Below are 9,737 nucleotides of genomic sequence, written 5' to 3'. Positions count from 1 at the left end.
TTTGGAACAGTAAAATTATAATGGAGAAGCCCACTAAGAAGCAGTTGAACCTGGGTGTGGTGCTCATATCTGTAACCTCAGCATTTAGGAGGCTAAGGTAAAAGGATTGCACTGAGTTCATAGCCAGGCAGCGTTGAAAATAAGTTCTGGGTCAGCCTGGCCTGGAGTGAGTCCCTGCTTCAGAAAAACAAAACAGCAATAAAAACACATATAAATGATAATGTATAAACTACCTAAAATAGTCTGCTGGTATTCAAGTGATTTAAATGGATCTCTTTAGACATCTATGGAAGAAGTAAGAAAAAAAAAAACTCTCAAAAATTGCCAAGCCAATCCTCTCAAAAAAAATCTAAACCTTAGGCTGTTGGGAATGCAGACTGCAGGGCCTGGCATTTGGAACTGGCAATTTTTAATTAAATGCATTTAAAATGCTCTATAGAACAATTAACATCAAATTATTTGAGTTGCTTTAGTAAAACCGATCATTCTAAGTACCAATTAATATTATGACAAAATTATTAAAAATAATTTGCTTGGGTGTAATGGCACAGACCTTTAATCCCAGCACTTGGGAGACAGAGGCAGGTGCATCTCTGTAAATTCAAGGCCAGCCTGGTCTACAGATCGAGTTCGAGGATAGGCAGGGTTATGATAGAGACCTTAATCAAAAACAAAACAAACCAACAAAAAAAACCCACAAAACTAAACAAACAAGATTACAGATAAAACTAGTTAGCTCAAATACCTCATTTAATCATTAAATAGTCTCTTACTAAAGATACAAATTTATCAGAAATTGCCGGGCGTTGGTGCCGCACGCCTTTAATCCCAGTACTCGGGAGGCAGAGGCAGGCGGATCTCTCTGAGTTCGAGACCATCCTGGTCTACAAGAGCTAGTTCCAGGACAGGCTCCAAAGCCACAGAGAAACATTGTCTCGAAAAAAAAAAAACACAAATTTATCAGAAATTAAACTCTAAGTTCTATCTCTTTTGATACTTTTGGGGGATACTGAAAATTGCATATTTGAGACAAAAACCCTACCACTGACACCTCAGCCTAACCTCTAGTAGTATCATTATCCTCTGGCTGCTGTACACATGAAGAACAAATGGGGATCGGCTCCCCGAGATTACAGAATTAACCCTTTATATTACTTACAGATTTGAGCCAACACTCAGCTGTAGAGTCTAGTGGTAGAACCATGGACTTCTGGTTGTGTGGGTTCAGGTGCTAGCTGTGCTGCCTGCCACACACACACTTTCTCTGGGCCTCCGTTTCCTGACAAGTCAGTGCGGATAACCAGCTCCGAGTACCACATACACTAAATGAGCTAACACCAAGAATCTACTGCCCATCAACAAAGGGTCATGTAATTTATCACATAATTTAGCTCTTTGAGAAAAAGGTTATTTTATCTGATAAGTAAACAATATATCTTGGTCTCCCTGATTACTTATCTGTTCACATGTGTTGTGAAAAAAATTGGTGGGATCCATTGAAGCTGAAACTACCGGGTCCTTATTTAAAAATAAGTTGAGATGTTCAGGAAGTCAAAAGCAGAACTTCTGCCTAGTCTGAGGCTCTGATGAACACCAGCCTGCCGAGGCTGCGAGCCTAGAAACTTGGCCCTTCCTGTGACTGGCACAGGAACAGGTCAGTCTCCACCGCTTGTTCTCCTTCTAGATGGAGATAAGCTGTGTGTGTGACCTATGGCATTGAAGATAGTTGAAAATATGAAGCATAAGCACTGCAGACTTCATTTATATAGATTGTATAAAGCTTTCCTATCACAAAAATCTGTAGCCTCGGTCAGTACTTTTGGCTCCCACCATCCATGGAAGGCAGCTCAGAGCAGCAAGAAGTTTCCTGCCGCCATGATCCCTCGGTGAGGAGTGTGGCCATTCTGCCTTCTTTCCTCAGCTCTCAGACTTGACTTTCTGTGGTCTACTTAGCATCCTATTCTTCACATTTGTGAGGTTTTGATTCTCTCAGCGTTTAAGATGACCCGAGTGCTGCGATCCGATATTCTTACACACGCAAAGGTGTGACATACCATGTAGAAGAGTATGTTAGAGTAGCTTTGTATAGACCTGAGATGTTAGCTGGGAATACAGGGAATCAAATTGGAGTTCTCAATATAGATCAAGTAAGGTGTCTCGAAACAGAAACAGGCTTCACTGGTACATACTGATAGTCCCAGTTACCCAGGAGGCTGAGGCAGAAGGATCATTCGAGCCCAGCAGTTCAAGAATAGAAAGGCAATATAGTAAGATCCCATATCAAAATAACAACACTCTACAAACATACACGAAGTAAGGGTATATACTGACTGGTTTACCAAAGCTTATAGGAACTTAATAATAGGAGACTGGTATTTGCTAGCTCAGAGTTTGCGGTGATTTTGTGGAGACAACTACCAGAACAAAGAGAACAGATGATATGCAGAGAAGTAGTGTGACTATTTCTACAGGACGTCAACTGTAAATTACCTTTAACAACACCAAGCCTTTGACGCCCGAAGCCTTGGAGGTCCACGGTGGGAATCAGCCCACTGGGCTATCCCCTGGTGATAGAACATTCTGAGCTTTGCCACCTCAGCTCTCTTCTGTTCTCGGAACCCTGCTTAACAGAGGAAGTCTCCTCAGAGACCACGTCCTTCCTAACCACGTGCCCTTGGATGAGTGACCTGACCTGTGTTTGCTGTCAGTGAGATAGTAAATCACCTGTCAAATGGGAACAAAGACACTCATTGAGTTGTATAGCAGACGACAGGGAAGAGGCTGGGATGACGTAAGAAACACATGGAAACTGTGCTGTGTGTGCTTCTGTCTGCTGTGTACTGAATTTCTTGAGCGCCCATTCTGTGCCTGGTGGCAAACGAAAGTGTCCGTCCATGAGAAGTGCTAGGAGCTCGCTGAAATCTTGAGCCCAAGGAGTTGGCATGATCCTCAGCTACACAGAGATTGAGGAACAAAGAGACCAGGAATTTGGGGCCCACCTGACTAATGTCACATGATCTCATCTCCAAAAGAAAAGAAATACCTTCATATTTTGCACAAAGGACTATTCAGATTCTTTTGTTTGTTTGTTTTTTGTAGACAGAGTCTCGCTGCGTAGCTCTGGCTGTCCTGGAACTCACTATGTAGACCAGGCTGCTTCAAACTCACTGAGATCTGCCTGCCTCTGCCTCTGAGTCCTAGGACTAAAGGCATGTGTGTCATGACACTAGATCAGATATCTTTCTTCAGAAGAGATCTGCTTTTTTTGTTTATGTTTTGTTGTTTTTGTTTTTCGAGACAGGGTTTCTTTATGTAACAGCATTGGCTGTCCTGGAACTTGCTTCATAGACCAGGTTGGCCTTGAACTCACAGAGATCTGTCTTCTTCTGCTTCCCATGAGCCGGGATTAAAGACGTGCACCGCCACTGCCAGGCCTCCTCCTGTTTTTAAAGAAAATCTTAAGAAGTAAACTTTTAAAATATACAAGTCAGAATTTCTTTTATCTCCTTGCAGGAATTAGTGATAGGGCAAGACTGGTGGTTTACACACATCCGTCCACTGAGGAGGTGTGTGACCGTCAGCAAACACACGTTAGATCATGCAAGTCTAGCCATAAATGTGGATAAATGTGGTAACTAAGGAGACCATTGCAGAATGGTTGGGGGGATGGGAACAGCTTTGTTTTGTTTAGGATGCCACAGATAATGCAAAGGGTTATCAAGAGAACACACATCCATTAGGCATGATCTTGGCATTTTTAAACCCAGGGCTATATCTGGATTCTCTTGCTTCCAGGGCAACTGGAGGAAGGGTTTTACCCTGTCAGCTTCAGCTTACCTAGCATGGAGCTAACCACTACAGGTCTTTGGAATTTGATAACAAATTAAAGTGCCCAATGGAATTAGGTCAGAAAGCTGAAAAATATGTTCAACATCAATTTTTCTAAAATATATTTGAGATTAGGTTATTAATTCAAACAGTTATGCATGCTGTGCCCAAATACCATTATTTTACAATGTGATAATTTGTCATATATGTAACCTACCCTGGATTTTTCTCAAGCAACAAATTTTCCTTTCTCAGAGACTATTTTCCATGCAGGTTGCATTTTAAAGCTGCGTTGATCCCCATCCTCCAATACGTTGGTTTACTAACCACCTACACATCACTCTCCATTCTAGTCCAATGTGAGCACTGAGCCACACCAGATCTGCATAAGCCAGAAAAGGACTTCAGATCCCATGGAACTGTAGCGGCGTAAATGAATGCAGACAGATTGTAATAATATATACAGCTTTAATGGGGAAATAGACTTACAGAACCACAGGTTCCCACGGAGAACAGGAAAGCAGAAGGGGCTGTTGGGAGCACGCCCGCAATCTTTATAAGTAAAAAATATCCTCGGGGGACCCTGCACCCTGCTAGCAAGGTGATTGGCTGGGTCTCTCCTACATGGAACCAGAATTACAGATGGTTGTGAAAAACAATGTTTGTCAAACCCAGGTCCTCTTCAAGAGCAAGTAGCTGTTGAGTCATCTCTCCAGCCCCATGATGGACAATTTCAATCTACCAACAGTGATCTCACTAGAGGCAAAACCAGTTAGCTCTCCTATGCCTGTGCAAGCAGATTACAGTATAACACTGCTAAAGTTCATCTCTTTTTAAGTCAGACATTATATTTAAGAATCTCTAGGGGAGGGGCTGGAGAGATGGCTCAGTGGTTAAGAGTACTGACTGCTCTTCCAGAGGACCCGGGTTCAATTCCCAGCACCCACATGGCAGCTCACAACTGTCTGAAGATCCAGTTGCAGGGGATCTGACACCTTCACACCAATATACAATAAAAAAATATTTAAAAAAAAAGAATCTCTAGGGGAATACAGATCCCATATTTAACCTTAAATAGAATTTAAATGTTTAAAGGAATTTGAAGTTGATAATCACAGAGCTTGAACAATTCCTGTCACCTTCACAGTGAGGTTAAGGTGGAATGGCTGGCCCTAGATTTGACACACAGTTCTAAGATCTAGAAGAATGGTGTGTTCTCACCCACCAATTGGGTTTCATTTCACTGACAACTTCAACTTCACTTCAATTGCTGTAAAGGACAAAGAGGAAGAAAACCAAAAACACAGGAGGGAAAATCCTAAAATTTTCATTCTACGCATTCAATATGTGCACAGCTAAAATGTCTCAGTGAGGTGGGGAGTGTACACACAGCAGGATTTTAATCTCTGGACTTCCCCACCTGGGCAAAGGTGCTGCTCAGGCAGATGGAACATGGTCACAGCTGTAAAAGTCAATCTGTCCATTCCCCATAAAGCACAACGAACCATATTAGCATTGGTCCCCATCCTCTGGGTTTCTTGGACTGTAGGAAACCTTTGCTCAAGAACAGCCACATCATTTCTGATGGTGTCTTGGACCTTGACTCCCAGGTGCTGGTCAGGTTCCATATTACCGAACTGTTACTATTCAAACCTCTACGGGTTGGTATTTAACACTAATGATACAGCTCCATCTGATCTTGACTTCTGGCCAAATGATGCTTGTGGTGGTGTCCTTTCCAACAGAGTAAGGTTCATGTCATAGTCTACACCCTAACACATGGTACAGAGCATGACTCATGCCTACACTGGTTACTAAGTACCTACCTCAAGACAGAAAAGTCAGGTACAAAGAGACATTGCTGAATTTTCTTTTTCTATATCCCATTTTTCATGGAGCTTTGTTGAAAGAGGCATATGAATTTCATCTAATTATTCCATGAGACGTATCTTCCTTTACTTCACGTACAGCAATAATGTTGGAAGAAATCTCAGACATCATACAGATCAGTTTTCTGAGAATTCTGTGGAATTCAGGAATTGTATCCCTAACATACCTGTTCAGACAAGTTTTTAATGCTCGTGGGGATGATGTCGGTAGTCACGTGGTCACCCAAGGAAAATGGTGATTCATCTGACTGTTGACTGCCTCTGGTCAAAGAAGGGTGTCCTTGTCAGGCAGTGAGCTTGTGAGATGAACCGCCCAATGCTTTGCTTCAGGAGAACCAGGAGCACCCTGAGAGCACCCACTGGGAACGGACCCTACCACTTATATATTCAAGTTGAAAGTGCTTGGCGTGAACAATTGCACGACAATCTGTTGGGGAATATTATTTTAAGGTGTGTTGTTTTTGTTTCTGCTGCACTTGTTTAATGCCGTGAAGTTGCAAATCCTTGTCTATTTGAAACACCTGATGGTCTAATAGAGCTGAACGACCAATCGTGAGGCAGGAGTGAGGATAGGTAGGGCTGGCAGGCAAGGAGTATAAATAGGAGAAAAAGAGGAAGAGGAGGAGCAAGAGAACAAGGGTTGAAGGACATCAGGGGTCAGCCACCCAGCCAGCCGTGGAGTAAGAGTGAAAATGAGATATAGTCGAGATAATTTAAGCAAAGAAAACCTGACAAGAAACAAGCCAAACTAAGACCGGGCATTCCTAACTAAGAATAAGCCTTCTGTGTGATGTATCTGGGAGCTGGGTGGTGGGCCCCTTACCGCCCGCCTGTACTAAGTGACAGTACGACACTACTCCTGCATTGCAGCACCTGCTCTACAGGACCATTCGCAAGCCAGGCAAGGGCCTGGAGACTTAAACACACAAAGACACACAGACAGAGACACTGCTCATCCTTGAAACAGGAATGCCTCAAGAATGCCACCTTAATTGTGTTCAGGGGCCGCTTATATAGGGATAGCCACGCCCCAGCCAAACCCACCAGAAATCACTCCCCTGCCATCAGAAACTCCTGAGGGTCTCGTGCTGAGAGCAGCTGCAAGCATAACACATTGTTTACAAGAAATTCAGGATCTGGGGGTTCACAGCTCCCAACAGGCCCCTCCAAAACCCAAAAGAGTAAAACATCACATAACAACAATCCAAGCAGGTTTAGACCAATTGGAGTATAACCTAAATTAATGAAAAACAATAAGATATGAGAAACACAAAGATATGAGCAGATAATAATGGTGGTAGTAGTGACTGAATATTAAATAGGAAAAATCAGTGTCTCCTAGAAGGTGAAAAATAACTAATCATTTATTTTTCACAACAGTGCCATCAACAGTGACCTCATTTTACAGCTGCACATACAGACACGTGTACACACGGGGGAGGGGAGACTATTCCCAGGCCACATAGTCAAACAGTGAAGGAGCAAGGATCGGAACCCTCGCCTCTGAAGCCTGACATCCTCCCCCATCACCACACTGGATCACTCACCCGCTAACCTGAGAAAGCCTGGCACATATCAAGTCTTGTTCAATCTCTTACTCATCATAGTCGCCCACAGAGGATTCTGTCACCCTATTACAGAGCAGCTGTGTAAAGTGCCCCAGGTCACACACCCAGTGAAAACTAAAGGTGGGGTTTACATCTACATAGCCAGCTGTGGTGTCCTATACCTTTAATCCCAGCACTCAGGAGGCAGAGTCCGGAGGATCTCTGTGAGTTCAAGGCCAGCTTGATTTATGTAGTGGGTGTTACGACAGTCAGTACTATGCAGAGAGACCCTGCCTCAAAAGTGTATGTATAGATAACCCTAACCATACACATGTGTGTATTCTGTGCGTATGTTTTGTGTGTGTGCGTTGTGTGTGTATTCTGTGTGTGTACCTATGTAGCCTGTCCTTAATTATGATATGCTTTCCCATTTCTACAGACTCCCCTAGGTAGTAGAGTCCATGTACAGTTATAGTGTTAGAAACACAACTTTTTCATGTGCAGGGAAGGCACGTGAGAAAGAACAAGAGTGACAAACATCTGTGGAGGAAAATTATTCTTATTGCCTATGCCAGAAACCTAGGCAGTTGTCAACCAGTCCTCGTCAGCAATGGAGAAGACAAATGACCTTGAAGCGCAGCATCCAGTCCCTGGATCCCCTTCCGGAACACTTTTGTTTTGGGCTGGGATGAAACTCAACTGGTAGAGTGACTGCCTGCTATGCACAAAGCCCGGGGGTAGCTCCTCAGCACTGCATAAAACTGACCACGGTGGCACACGGCTGCAATCTCAGTCCTTGGGAGGCCGAGGCAGCGAATTCAAGGCCTGCCTAGGCTACATGAGACTCCGTATAAAAAACAAAACAAAAAATTCAAGTAGAATTTTCACATGTGGTCCCTGCTGTGTTGTCTAGGCTGCCATGCTAGCTTTAAATCTGTGGGGTTGAGTGATTCTTCTGCCTTAGCCTCCAGGTAACTGGGACAACAGGCCTGTGCCACTGTGCCCAACTCAAACGGGTTTCTTCTGAGCCTTCACAGAACATTCCATGGTACCTGAGAACATTAGCAAGACACTGATGAATACTTAACATAAATTATGTTGAGTATTAAAAGCACAACCAACTCGTGTTTTGTTTTGTTTTGAGACAGGGTTTCTCTGTGTAATAGTCCTGGCTGTCCTGGAACTTGCTTTGTAGACCAGGCTGACCTCTAACTAAGAGACCTGCCTTCCTGCCTCTGTCTCCCTAGTGCTGGGATTAAAGGTGTGCGCCACCACCCAGCTAACTCACGTTTTTATATATTCACAAAATATTTTTTATGTAAAGATGAATTAGATCCTACATTTATTTATATTTTTTCAGTCAAGAGACCATTACTCTGTAATGTAAAATGTCCAAATCAACATTTACAAAATCATATTGTGAAAAAATGTATGTTTTCTCTCTCTTTTTTTAATCATAGACTCTGTGTGTGCTTGTCTGTGTGTGTGTGTGTGTGTGTGTGTATGTGCATGCACCCGCGTGGGCTGCTCCTGTGTGTGTGTGTGTGTGTGTATGTATGTGCATGCACCCGCGTGGGCTGCTCCTGTGTGTGTGTGTGTGTGTGTGTATGTGTGTGCATGCACCCGCGTGGGCTGCTCCTGTGTGGAGGTCAGAGGACTATAACTCACAGGAGCCTGTTCTCTCCCTCATCGTGTGGGTGCTGAGGAATCAACTCAGGTTGGTAGACTTGGCAAAAGGAGACTTTACCCACTGAGCAGTCTCGCTTTATCACGCTTTTTCTTAAAATGAATTCATTTACAAAGTGCTTTGTGGAGCTATTCCCTAGAGCATGGGCAATTCCCAGCAGCTGCATCACCATCTACAAAGACTCACTATTAATTCCCCTCCTATCTCCCAAAGACCGAAGGTGAAAGCTCAGTCTGGCTCAGGCCTTGTGCAGGCACCTTCAGCCATTGGGAGTTCATTAGTGCCACAGCCATGCCTTGCCCATTAGACAGAGTTCATCCAGGCATGGGGGCGCCCATCTTTAATCCCAACACCCAGGAAGCAGAGACAGGTGGATCTCTATGAATTGTGGGTTGACCTGTCTCCACAGAGTCCCAAGCCAACCAGGGCAACAAAGTGAGACCCGGTCTAAAAAAATAGCGGAAAGGAAAGGGAGGGGGAGTCTGTCAAAGTCTGGCACCCCGTGTTTCCACACACAGCTTCCCAAAGGGATGTAGGCTGACTTTGTCGGTGGTCCAGAAAGCCCCTGAGACTTCTGGAGCTCTGTCCTCATCCGGTCCTGGTCACAGGGTGGGAACAAGAGGCAGGCAGGGGCTGCGCCTTGTCCCATCGCCTTCGGTCCTCTGGGTAGATGGAGGCGGGTGGTTTCTGGCCGCACGAGCCTGCTCCTGACCTCTTCCCTGGCTGGACTGCAGCGCTCCCCGAGCTCCCCTTCCAAGGTAACCCGAAGTTACCCCGGAGCGAGCT

Source organism: Microtus pennsylvanicus, chromosome 10 (genome assembly GCF_037038515.1).
Source record: "Microtus pennsylvanicus isolate mMicPen1 chromosome 10, mMicPen1.hap1, whole genome shotgun sequence".
Lineage (NCBI taxonomy): Eukaryota > Metazoa > Chordata > Mammalia > Rodentia > Cricetidae > Microtus > Microtus pennsylvanicus.
Note: the sequence above shows the minus strand (reverse complement) of the source record.